The following is a 13,667-nucleotide window of genomic DNA, read 5'->3' on the forward strand; positions in this document are numbered from 1 at the left end:
CTGGAATGGCCAGGACATTTTTTTGATCGCTGTTCTCCCGCTGGCCAGCACGCATCGCTGCGTGTGACAGGTGGGAGACCAGCGATCAGCGAGCTGGCGCTGGTAACTAAGGTAAACATCGGGTTTCTAAGCAGCGTGCAGCACTTAGAAACCCGATGTGTACCTTAGTTACCAGCGCGCTGGTGCAGGGAGCTGGTAACCAAGGTACACATCGGGTTTCTAAGTGCCGCGCGCCGCTTAGAAACCCGATGTGTACCTTGGTTGCCAGCTCCCTGCACCAGCGCGCTGGTAACTAAGGTACACAGTGCGTAACTAAGCGACGTGCGTCGCTTGTTACCCGCGTGTCGCTGGTGCGGATCGCTGGTGAAGCTGCCTGTTTGGCAGCTCACCAGCGATCATGTAGCGACACCAGTGATCCTGACAAGGTCATATCGTTGTCGGGATCGCTGGTGCGTCGCTATGTGTGACGGGGCCCTAAAGGAAAGGCGCCCAGACACAATAAATAGCAGTCGGCCAACAGCTATCTCGCCCAACTCCTTCATACACAGGCCTAGTGCTCATGTGTTCTCTATGAGAATGCCGCTGCTAGACTTCTCTGCCAGCTCCTTATCTCCAGAGAGAAATGGCTGGATACGTCTCTCCTCTGACTTAATCTTCAGGGGGAAAGTCGTGATACCCCCATACACATTAGACTGGAGGATAATATTTGTGGGTTTAACTGACTTTAGTCTGTGTATTGGCACCCTAAAGATGACCTGTCACCAGTTCAAAAGTGGATTTAGCTTTTATTCTTGCAGGGGTGTGTCTTTGGGCAGCATTTCATTATTACCTTTTGAGTCACCCCCACCCTTGTAAAAGGCAATACAAATCAGCACAAAAAAAACAGGCCCCTATCTCTGGGGTATTTAAATAGAAAAAATACTTGGGGGCATCAGCAGTAAAGTAAGAGACAGAAGTGGCCATATTTGAACTGGTGAAAGGTCCTCTTTAACCCCTTCATTACCTTTGATGTACGTGACATAATGTCGCTGCCTTTGATATGGGCTCGCACGCCAAGGCCAGATCACTCACCCCACCAGATGACTTATCCAATCAGCCATCCAGTGCTTGTGCCTCTTAACAATCCCTGTTACTTGATTGAGGGGCGCCGACTGGTTGTCATGACAGTCGCGGGGGGTCAGTCTGCAAAATTGCTAACTATTCATAGGAGATCACGATTTCTGCTATATATAGAAAATGTATCCGATGCAACAAGCAGGAGCGCGACTGTGTCCCCCGAATAGTAAGCCCGTGGGCTGCCAGGGTAGTGCACGAGGTGCTGGGCATCGTTATGACCCTGGAGCGTGAAGGACCTTAGCGATGGGCATGGCTAGTGTCCGACTGGCATGATAGGCCTGGGCTGAGGGACAGGGGCGTGCATCATGCGGGCTTCCAGGCCTGACTATGGGGGACAAATAAGTGCCAAAAAAGCGCGCACTGAACAGGGAAAACCCCTGTGACAATGAAAGTGAGGCCGCCTATGCCGGCGCCTGACAGGAAAAACGCTATGCACTAGGGTGAAGCCGATACCCTGGAGAGAGGAGGGGGTCGGTGATAGCGGTGGGGACACTGCAGGGCCCGGGCGCTGAGTGAACTATGAAGCTGCTATTAATAAAGTGCACGGCCATGTGGGGTTGTGGTACCGTAGACTTCTATGTGGAGCGTCTGTCTTCTTTTCCACCTTAGTATATGATGAGGAGGCATACCACAGGGGCCCCTGGATGGAGAGGGTCGCTGGGAGACAATATCCTCCTTCCCGCACTGTTCCTACATTGCAGAAGACGGCATCAACCCCTTCAGCGAAGGAGGGAGTTCACCACCGGTAACCACCATCTTCCTCTCAGCCCTCTCTGGAGAGAGGGGTGAGGAGGGGAATCGGCAAGGACTAGCCACCGGTTATCCCCCAGAAGCACCCATGACGGTGGTAGGGGATAGAGTCCTGCCTGCGGCCTGAGGGATGCGATGTGGGCGACGCCACACTGCTAGCTCAGCCGCACAATATGGGAAGGCAGGGTGAAAACTTACACCCTGTTTCCCCGAAGCTGTATCTGAAAAAGAAATGGAAAAACATTAATAAAACACAACAAAACCTGAAAGGAAAAAGGTTAGTTGCGGTTCTGGGGAGATCCAGGTCCGCCTTCTACAGACACTAAGCACAAACTGAGGTACTTGGTGCCTGTCGGTGGGTGTATACTGCCGAGTGAGGAGCTATGTATCGTATTTTGCATAGTGTCAGACTCCTAGTAGCAGCAGCATACACCCATGGTAACCTGTGTCCCCCAATGAAGGCTCCAAGAAAGAGATTTTATGGTGAGTACCAAAAATCCTTCTTTCTGCTATACATAGGAGTGCTGATCCACTGCTATGTATAGCACAAGCGATCGGGTCATTGCTTCGTTAAGTCTCCCAAAGGGACTATTGAAGTCAATAAAAAGTGTAAAAAAGTTTTTTTCAAAATATGAAGAAAAAAAAAAAAGAAATTCAAGTCCACTCCCCTTTTATCCAAATTAAAAAAAATATACATATTTGGTATCACCGCGTTCAGAAATGTCAGATCCATTGAAATGCAAAATAAATTAATCCAATCGGTAAATGGCATCACAGGAAAAAAAAAAATCGAAACTCCAGAATTGTTTTTTTTTTGGCCTCCGCAACGTTGCAAAGAAATGCAATAAGGGCAGATCAAAACATCCTGTTTACCCCAAAATGTTATCAATAAAAACATCAGCTCAGACCGCAAAAAAATAAATCCTCAGCCAGCCCCATATGCTGAAAAATGTAAATGCTCAGAAAATTTTTGTCATTTAACAATTGGATTAATTTATTTTACATTTCTGAATGCGGTTAAACCAAATATGTGTATTTTTTCAATTGGCTTAAAGGGAGTGACTTGAATTTGTAACCATGGAACTGCTGGGGCTCTGGCCTTTCACAAAATGTCAGCAGAGCCCCTCCAGCACTGGAGACACTGCAGCAGCACCGCTCGACACCCCCACAGTGCCGGACACCCCCGCAGCACCGCCGGACACCCCCTCTTCCCAGCCTGCGGCCTGCAGCAACAGTATCGGTAAGGTATTTACGCATTATAAGATGCACCCCCATTTTCCCTCCAAATTTGGGGGACAAAAAGCGCATCTTATAATCCGAAAAATATGGTACATGTTTGGTTTCTGCATACTTGTACTGACCCGATGATTCATATTGTCAGGTCAGTTTTACCATATAGTGTGCATGGTAAATAAAAAAAAAAACAACTAAAAAACAATTGTGGAATTATACTTTTTTTTTGCAATTTTAATGCTTTTAGAATTTCTTTCCCGTTTTTCAGTACTTTATTGTAAAATAAATGGTATCATTCAAAGGTACAACTCGTCCCGCAACAAAAAAGCCCTTGTATGGCTATGTGGCCAGAAAAATAAAAAGTTATGGCTCTTGGAAGAAGGGGAGGAAAAAAATGGAAAATCGCCTTGTAGTGTGGGGGTTAGTCTTTGCTCTCCTGGGATGGTCACTTTAATTTGGTCTTTTAGCTTAGTTTTTTTTTTTATAAATAGCTATCTTTGTCATTTTCTAAAATCAAATAGAGTTCTTAGTCCTTATTGAATGTTTTATGACACTAATATAGTTAAAGAAAAAAATGCTGACATATTCCCTTTATCGCTTCATTGGGGGACACAGGTAAATAAGGGTGTATGCTGCTGTCACTAAGAGGCTGACACTAGGCAAAAAAGGAAATAGCAGTACACACCCACCTACAGGCACAAAGTACCTCAATTTAAGCTTAGTGTCTGTAAGAGGCGGACCTGGATCTGCTACCAGATCCGCATTTTCTTTTTCAGGTTCCCTGTGTGTGTTTATTAACCTTTTCCCTGTCTTTCAGGTTCTTTTCTCTTAGGGTAACAGGGTGTAATTTCTCACCCTGCTTTCCCGTACCTATGCAACTGAGAGAACAGTGTTGTGTCACCCACATCGCCCACTGTCGGGCCCGCAAGGCAGGACCTAATCCCCTGTCACTTTTACGTGTGTTTCAGGGTGATTCCAGGTGGCCGGTCCTTTGCCTTTTCCACACCGCACCCCTTTCCTCAGAGAGGCCTGGGAGGAAGGCGCTGGTCACCAGCGGTGGCCTCCCCCCTTCTTGTAAGGGGTGGACGCCGTCGTCTGCACAGTCTAAAGATGGTGCGGGAAGGAGGATCCCTGATTCCAGCGACCCCCACTCACCCGAGGGTTCCTGATGTGATCCTCATCGCTGCAGAGGGACCGGGGCTCACCACAGGTATGTGTCCCTCCTCTCTCTCCGCAGCGGCAGGCGTCATCCCGGGGAACGCTGTCCCTTCGTCGCAAGGGGACAGGGCGGCGTTAGTGGTAGGGAACATCAGGCAGCCTCGGCCATTTTTCCCACAGCCGGGCTCAGTACTTGCGGACACTACCCCTCCCTTTGCTGGCCGCACCTCTTCCCTATTTCCTTTAGCCAGTCACCGTCGCCCATTTAAATCATGCGCTCTTTTTATCCAATAGGAGCCAATCGGAGGGGACCTTTGTTTTCACCGGCCGGCAGATTGTCCTGGCAGATTGCAGCTGTGTGGAAACAAGCCAAGGCTGCATCAGTCTCTTCATACCGCCATATCCGGTGTGCTCTGCAGACCTGCTGGCGCTCTGCACACGGAGAGATACAGCTATATCCTGCGCTCTCTGCAGACTTGCGGACTCTCTGCACAAAAGGAGACAGAGCTTCCACAGTTCTTTCTGCTGGTCATCGCTGGCATTGGGTCGGATCTGTTCTTTTTGTCTTTGCTCTTCCACAGCAGTATCCCCAAGGCTCAACTTATAGCCAACCCTAGAGAGGCTTCTTGCCCCTCTAAGCCCGCTGTGATTCACTACGCCAATGCCCTTTGCAAAAGAAAGTGGTCTTCAGACCATTCCTCCCCTTTCTGCCTGTCCTGCAGCCCCTCCTCCATGTCTGCTCTCAGGAGCCCTCTAACACCCGGAATGAGAGCACTCCCCTCCCTCCGGAGTGGGCTGTTGCCATGTCACAGTCGTTCTCTGACCTGAATAAAGTTTCACAGTCTCTGATCCTGGTCCTGGAACAACTTCCGCATTTGTCTACCGCAACCAGTGCTCTGAACGCCTCTCACAGTGATTCGCAAACACCTGACTGCGACCTTCACAGGGACAAATCGGGTACAAAGCAAAGGAAGCGGTCTCTTTCCGGTTTTTCCTCCTGTTCTCCGGGTCCCTTTGCATCTTCCTGGATGCATTCTTCACCCCATGCCCCCCTCGAAGGCGGCTTTTGGGTCGGATGTGGATTCCCAATCTGAGTCTGATACGGACCAGACCTAAAAGATGCAGGATATGGTCAATAGCCTTATCCTGGCAATTACCCAAACTCTGAACCTAAAGGAGGACGAGGCACCTACTCAGGAGCACCCTGTCTTCTTCAAATGGGTAAAACGTCCCTCCCGGAATTTCCCTAATGACAGGAAATTTGAAGCGATTATGTCCAAACACTGGAACACCCTGACAAGCGCTTCCCAGGAAGGAAGCATCTAGATATTCTCTATCTCTTTAGCCCTGACCTCGTTGGTAGGTGGACAGAATCTCCTAATGTGGATCTGCCGGTTTCTCGCCTGTTTTCTAAGACAGTCTTGTCTCTACCGGATGGTGCATCCCTTAGTGATTCTACGGATAGGCAGATAGTACTTGGTTAAGTCATCTTTTGAAGCAGCTGACGCCTGCCTCTGTCCCATTTTTACCTCCAAGTGGGTGGTGAAGTCCATGTCTGCCTGGGCAAGAATGCTTCATCATGGTATTCTAGCGGCAGCTCCCCTGGATGAGATGGCAGATATGGCAGACCAGATTGCCCATGCTGGCAAATGTCTTTTGACCGCTTCCTTGGACGTGGCTGATTGTTCCGCCAAGGCTACCAGCAATATCATTGCTATATGCCGCATTCTCTGCTTGAAAGCGTGGAATGCAGATCCACCATCAAAAAGGTTCCTCGTTGGCCTTGACTTCCAAGGCTCTAGACTTTTTGGATCCAAATTGGATCAAATAATTTCCGATGGTACTGGCGGAAAAAAGCACCTCGCTTCCCCAGTCCAAGCCTAAACGTCTTTTTAATAAGAGGTCACTTCATTTTCGTTCCTTTCGGCCCTTTTCTGCTTCAGGACCTCTCTTCCGCCCAAGGGGAAAGGAAGAAGCCGTCTTTCAAACCTATCCCTCACTGGCGACCAAAGAGTTGCTCATCCAAGTCTTCAAGGTCCCGCGCCAACAGATGCTTCTCAGCGTGACTGGTCATTCCCAACCGGGAAACTCTCCAGGGTGGGAGGCAGGCTTCTTCTCTTCCAGGAAGTATGGTTGTCGGTGGTCGACAATGCCTCGGTCAGAGAGATAGTCACTTTCAGTTATAAAATCGACTTTTTCCCTTCCTCATGACAGCACCGCACATGAGAGATGGTATCCACCCCCAGGAACAGGAAACCTCTAGCAGAGATAAAAGAAGGGGGCGGCACCTCTCTCCCCAGTTTGGTTTCCTGTTCCTGCAGGCGGATGCCTGTCGCAGACTTCGTACCTCCAGGGGGATCCCCCTCTGACGATAGCCGGTTGGGAGGCTGAGGTCCACGGGGAGGAACTAGCGAGGCACGGTAGCACATGCCCGTCATCCCGACGTCCTGGGAGCTGCAGCGCGTGTCCTATCCCCCACTGAACTCCCTGGCGGCCACTCCTGTCGGGAGGCTTGGTCGGGGGAGGCGTGTCCACCATGACACTGGCGCCGACTGAGTGGAGACGACTTCCGGTCACGCCGGAAGTGACGTCACACGCCGGAGGAGACTGTGTGCTGGACACTTCCGGGAGGGAGCGGTTCCAGGGGGGCACATAAAAGATGCGGTGCGCAGGCAGTGGAGAGGCAGCAAGCTTCTCCAGTATGGCGGACCCAGGAGCCGAAGTGCGCGCACCAGAGGAAGACCTGCAGGCTACCGTGGTACCCAGAGGGTTCGGGTGAGTGCCTTTGTAAGGCAAACACATGTTACTAACGATTGCCCTATGTCATGTCTCTTCTTAGGGAAAGGCCACCTCAAAGCAAAAAAATAAGGAATGTGCATTATGCAAAAAGACTCTAGCTAAAAGTTATGACAAGCGACTCTGTCGCTCATGTATTAAGAAAACAGTGAGTCACCGTCCCTATTTCAAAGTATTAAATCTATGATCCAGGACTAAGTAAAAACAACGGTAAAAGACGAATTAAAGGAGCAGACTGCACTTAGCTCCGCCAAACCCACCGCAACCCCAACCTCACCCCACCTCCACTTCACTTCATATGTAGACTCCGACGAAGAGCCGGGGGAAGTAGGCCCCTCTGACGACTCAGACCTGGACTCCTCAGACGAGAAGAAGGTCGTCCTTATTTCCTATCCGAAGATATTGGAAAGTTACTCAAACTTGTAAGGTCTACCATGGGGGTTGAAACACCTAAGGAGCCGCGGTCTATTCAAGATGCCATGTTTAGTAATTTAGAAGGGAAGAAACGCAGAGTTTTTCCCTTTCATGATAACCTGATAAATTTAATAAAAAGAGAATGGAAAAAGCCCAACAAAAAGATGTCCATACCACAAGCACTAAAACGTAAATACCCGTTTGACGAGGAGGTATGCGAGAAATGGGAAAAAGCTCCCAGACTGGACGCTGCTATTGCTAGTACCTCCAGAGGAATAGCATTGCCATTTGAGGACATGGGTGCCTTAAAAGACCCCCTCGACAAGAAAGCTGATGCGTTTCTAAAATCAGCTTGGGAGGCGACGGCATGCTCATTTAAACCGGGGGTAGCCGCCACTTGCACAACGCGTGCTATGGTCAAGTGGTTGGAGGAATTGAGTGACCAAATAAAGAATAAATGCCCAAGGGAAAGGTTGCTAGAAGCAATACCTTCCCTACAGAAGGCGGCAGGATTCCTGGCTGACGCCGCAGTGGATTCCGTCCGAGGTGCCGCCCGTGCATGTGCCCTTTCAAATTCAGGCCGCAGAGCACTGTGGTTAAAAAATTGGACAGCAGATTTCCAGTCAAAGGTCAAGCTCTGTGCCGTCCCTTTTGAGGGGCAGTACCTGTTTGGGAAAGCATTAGACGAAATATTGGAAAAAGCGTCAGGAAAAAACGATTCCCACCCCCCTTCCCTAGGCGCTGTTGGAGTGACGCTCGCTCGTCCTTTCGTGGATCAGGGAATAGAGGGAGCCGAGGCCGGCCGGATGATAGGGCCATACGGGGCAGACCCTGGGGGGAGAAGAAGGAAAAGAGATTCCTCTTCAGTAAGGCCACCCCGAAACCTGATACCAAACAATGACTCCAGAATACCAGTTGGGGGGAAGGCTTCAGGGGTTTGTTCATCAGTGGGCAGCATTACCCGCATCAAAGTGGGTAATCGACCTGTTATCCGAAGGTCTGCAACTAAACTTTCTGAGCCTTCCGCCGCACCGAATAAAAATGACCCAGGTGGCCAAGAAGAATCAGACCACGCTAGAAAAAGAGGTTCAGCTCCTCATACAAAAGGAAGTACTAATAAAGGTACCACACCATCAAATAGGGAAAGGGTTCTACAGCACCCTGTTCCTCACGCCAAAACCCGATGGTTCATTGAGGACAATATTTAACCTGAAAGCCTTGAACCAATATAAAGTTCAAAATGGAGACCTTAAGGTTGGGAGTGAAATTACTCGACCCGGGCTGCTACATAGCAGTTATAGATCTGACCGATGCCTACTAGCATGTGCCAATATGGGGAGAACATCAGCAATACCTAAGGTTGGTAGTAGAGATTGCTCAAATCCCCACTCATCTCCAATATCAGTGCCTCCCCTTTGGGGTGTCAGTAGCCCCTCGCATATTCACAAAGATCATCGCAGAAGTGGCGTCCTTTGTGAGGAAAAAGAACATACTATTAGTGTCCTATTTGGACGATTTCCTTGTCGTGGCAAACAACGAAGAAAATTGCGGGAAGGTGGTCGCGGAGGTTCTGGAAATATTAACCACATTCGGGTGGATAATAAACCTAAAAAAGTCCAGATTAGCTCCAGTTCATACCCAGGAATTCCTCGGAATTCAATTAAATTCAGTAGAACAACAATGTGTCCTCCCAGAATGAAAGATTCGGACTATCCAACAAAGGGTACAACAAATACAACCTGGTCAGGCCATATCGATAAGAGAGGCAATGTCACTCCTGGGTACATTGAAAGCAGCGGTCCGGTGGGCACAGGCCCACACAAGAGAACTGCAGTGGCAGATCCTATCCGAGCAAGGGACGGGCCCTTACCACATGAATCGGAAGATCATCTTCTCACCTCAAGTTCTGAAATCATTAAAATGGTGGCTGAGCACCGAAAACTTAAGCGGGGCAATGCCCTGGACTGTTCAGAACGCGGTGGTGCTAACCACGGATGCAAGTCCGATGGGTTGGGGGGCACACCTAGGAGATCAAATCCTACAAAACCAATGGGAACCCTCAATGAGAACAGCATTCTCAAATCTAAAAGAATTGGCAAATGTAAGGCAGGCCCTTCAAGTAAAAGAGGAAGTTCAAGGGAAGCATGTCGCAATATTATCCGACAACAGCACAGCCATAGCCTACATAAACCGGCAAGGGGGTACAAGGTCAACAACCCTGATGGCAGAAGCCAGAGAATTATTCACATGGGCAGAAAACAACCTCTTGTCCTTGTCGGGTACACGTTTGAGTGGGGCAGACAATCATCTAGCTGATTTTTTTAAGCCGTCATGTATTGCACCAGGGAGAATGGTCCCTAAATCACAAAATATTTGGGGAAATCTGTGCCGCCTGGGGCACGCCGGAGGTGGACCTGTTTGCTACAAGAGAAAATCGGAAAGTAGACAGGTTCTACTCTCTAAAACCAAGAGAGCGCCCAGAAGGGGTGGATGCACTGCTACACCACTGGAAGTTTTATCTAGCCTATGCGTTTCACCCGATCCCGTTAATTCCGATAGTCCTAAAAAAGATTCGGGAGGACAAAACTCGAATAATACTTGTCGTGCCCTTCTGGCCAAAGAGGGCATGGTTCACATGGCTCAGACGCATGTCTATCTATGACCCATGGATCCTCCCGGATATCCTGAATCTTCTATACCAGGGCCCAGTGGAGCATCCTCGGGTTCACAGACTCCATCTAACGGCATGGAACTTGAGAGGGGACTCCTTTTAGCAAAAGGATTCTCAGCCCAGTTGGTGACCACCCTGCTCGCTAGCAGGAGGAAGATAACCTCACTCAAATACCAAAAAATTTGGGAGAAATTCTTAGAGTTCACAGGCCAGCAGTTATCCGAAACAGCTCAGGAAGTCCCAATAAAGGAGATCCTGGAATTCCTCCAAAAAGGGCTAGAAAAAGGACTGTCCACAAGCTCTCTAAAGGTGCAGGTCTCTGCCCTGGGTGCGTTGTTTGATCAAAAACTTGCCAACCACCCTTGGGTCTATAGGTTCATTCGAGCCTCCTTCACAAACAGGCCCTCGAAATTACTGACTAAGGTAGCTCCCTGGGATCTAAATTTAGTTTTAAATGCCCTAACCTCTTCTCCTTTTGAGCCTATTACTTCCATCTCGGTAAAGGCGCTAACACTGGAAACAGTACTCCTAGTTTCCCTGACGTCAGCTCGGCGTGTCTGCGTGCTCCAGGCTATATCTGTAAACCCCCCATACACTACCTTTCTGGATGCAAGAGTAGTCGTAAAGACTGACCCGGCCTTCCTACCGAAGGTTAATTCCAAATTCCACAGGGACCAGGAAATAATTTTGCCCTCATTTTGTGCCAACCCCAAATCCCAGGGAGCGCAAACCTTTCATTGTCTAGATGTCAGACGTTGCCTGCTTCAGTACATAGAAGTCTCAAAGGCATGGTGACAGTCATCAGCCCTTTTTGTCTCCTTCCAGGGGACAAACGGGTAAAAAAGCTTCAAAATCAACCATTGCACGATGGCTACGTATGGCCATTTCACTGGCTTACTCTTCCTCCGGTCAGACTCCCCCACTGGGTGTAACGGCTCACTCTACAAGGGCCATAGTCACATCCTGGGCTGAAAGGGCAAATGCGTCTGTAGAACAGATTTGTAAAGCAGCATGGTTGTCACCATCCACTTTCTTCCGTCACTATAGACTAGATCTAGGGTTCTCAAATCTTGCCTTTGGGAGCAAGGTGTTATCTGCTTTTGTCCCACCCTAGGAGTCTCTTCTATCTCTTCCTCTCATGGGCGGTGCTGTCATGGGGAAGGGAAAAAATGATAATTACTTACAGGTAATTTGATTTTCTAGAGCCATGACAGCACCGCATTGATTCACGCCCTATCTTGGTGATGGTTGTGTGGGGCACCAGAATATGTTTATGTATATATATATATATATATATATATATATGTGTGTAATTATCATTTTTCTCCCCCCCCCCCCCCCGGAAGACGTTTCTTTCTGTCTCGCCCCCAAGACATCTGTGTCATGCTTCATCTGCTGTCTCTTCCCTACTACGCACAAGAGTAATTGTACCCATTCCAGAACGAACGTTTTTCAGGTTTCTACTCCAATCTTTTCATAGTCCCAAAAAAAGACGGATCGCTCCGTCCGATTTTGGATCTCAAGCGATTGAACCGTCATTTCAGGATGGAGTCCCTACGTTTCATAATCGTCTTCATGGAAACGGGAAAATGTCATTGTTCTGTAGACATTCATGACGCTTATCTTCACATTCCTGTTTGTGTTCAGCATCAGAGATTCCTACGGTTTGCGATCCAGGAGGATCACTATCAGCTCACGGCTTTTCTCTTCGGCCTGGCCACTGCCCCCAGAGTATTCACGAACGTCATGTCAGCGGTCATGGCCATCCTTCGCTCCAAGGGGATTCTCATAATTCCTTTTTGGATGATCTTCTGGTCAAGGGGCCATCCCGTCGAGAATGCGACCAGAGTCTTCCGATCACTCTGGTCCGTCTCGGCTGGATTGTCAACAGAGAGAAGTCCTCCCTGACCCTCAACTCACACCTAATGTTTCTGGGTATGAGGTTCAAGCCCATGTCTTCCTTCCAAAGGCGAAGTTTTTCTCCCTCTGCCAGGGGATCCGCACACTAAAGTGACCAACTCCTCATCCCCTGCAGTCCTGCATGAGCGTTCTGGGGAAGATGCATGGAAGCCGTGCCTTTTGCCCAGTTCCATACCCATCCTCTTCAGCTGGACCTCTTGTCGGTTTGGAACAAGAGGACCGTCTCCCTGGACTGACCCATGCTTCTGCCTCTCAAGATGAGGCAGTCCCTGACCTGGTGGACGCTGTCGGCATCAGTCCTACGAGGGAAGTCCTTCCTTCCTCTAAGGTGGCAGGTCATCACCACCGATGCCAGTCTCCTTGGTTGAGGAGCCGTCTTTCTACATCACACAGCGCAAGATTGCTGGAATGCCCAAGAAGCCACTCTCCCCATAAGTCTTCCTGAGATCAGGGCTATTTTCTATGTCCTTCGCTTCGCCGCTGGCAACTCCTCCTCGCAGGCCAGCCGGTCCGCATACAGTCAGACAACGCCACCCCTGTGGCTTACATAAACCATCAGGACTCGCAGCAACAGGTTATGGTAGAGGTAGCAAGGATTCTGCGATGAGTGGAACGTCGTGTTCCCCCCATATCAGCGGTGCACATTCCAGGGGTGGAAAATTTGGGCAGCCAATTTTCTGAGCCGTCAGGGTCTTGCGTTGGGCGATCCCGACATCTGCTAGCCATCGGTTGCAATGCTCTAGTAATCCTGTGGTTCCAATTCCAACTGCCTTACCTTTTTCCGCCTTTCCCCTCGATTCTGAGAGTCGTGAAAAAGATAAAGGCAGAAGGGATTCCCGTAATCCTGATAGCTCCAGACTGGCCAAGAAGGGCCTGGTACGCGGAGCTGGTGAACATGCTCCTGAATGCTCCCCGGAGGCTTCCAGACTGTTCGGATCTTCTCTCACAAAGTCCCTGTTCCACCAGAGTTCACAATCTGAGTTTAATGACATGGCGGTTGAGGCTGCAGTTCTGAGAGAGGCTGGTTCTTCCCATCAGGTCATTCAGACCATAATTAGGGCGAGAAAACCAGCATCCTCGTGTATCTACCACAGATACTGGAAGGCCTTCTTCCAGTGGTGTGAGGACAGCAATTTAGTCCCTATGTCCTTTTCCCTTCCTTCCATCCTTGGTTTTCTACAAGCGGGTCTTGACTCTGGTCTATCGCTCATTACCGTTAAGGCCTCTTTCACACATCAGGTTTTCGGCGTCAGGCGCGATCCGGCGCTTTTGACTAAAACCGGATCCAGCGAAATGCAATGCCGGATCCGGTTTCCCCCCCATTGACTTGCATTAGAGCCGGATCGAGCCGGATGGCCATGCGTTTCATCCGATTTTCGCCGGATCCGGCAATGTGACGCGATCCGGCGTCTGGAAAAAACGGCTACTGTAACGTTTTTTGTCTCCGGCGAAAAAGCCGGACACGCCGGATCCGGCGTGTCCGGCTTTTTCATACAATGAAAGCCTATGAGCGCCGCAATGCGCCGGATCCGGTTTCTTTGGTCTGAGCATGCTCAGTAGCTCTGCCCACAGGACATATATAAAAGCAAGACAATGGGACCCTCAGCCA

General features: G+C 49.5%; 1 protein-coding gene across 2 annotated transcripts in view; it reads left to right on the forward strand.

Annotated features, from left to right (window-relative positions):
* Positions 1 to 13,667, forward strand: part of DYNC2I1 (dynein 2 intermediate chain 1) — a 135,933-nt gene that overhangs the window by 80,798 nt on the left and 41,468 nt on the right. The window lies entirely within an intron of this gene.

This window comes from Dendrobates tinctorius, unplaced genomic scaffold (assembly GCF_039654945.1).
Source record: "Dendrobates tinctorius isolate UK_male_01 unplaced genomic scaffold, ASM3965494v1 ptg000070l, whole genome shotgun sequence".
Classification (NCBI taxonomy): Eukaryota; Metazoa; Chordata; class Amphibia; order Anura; family Dendrobatidae; genus Dendrobates; species Dendrobates tinctorius.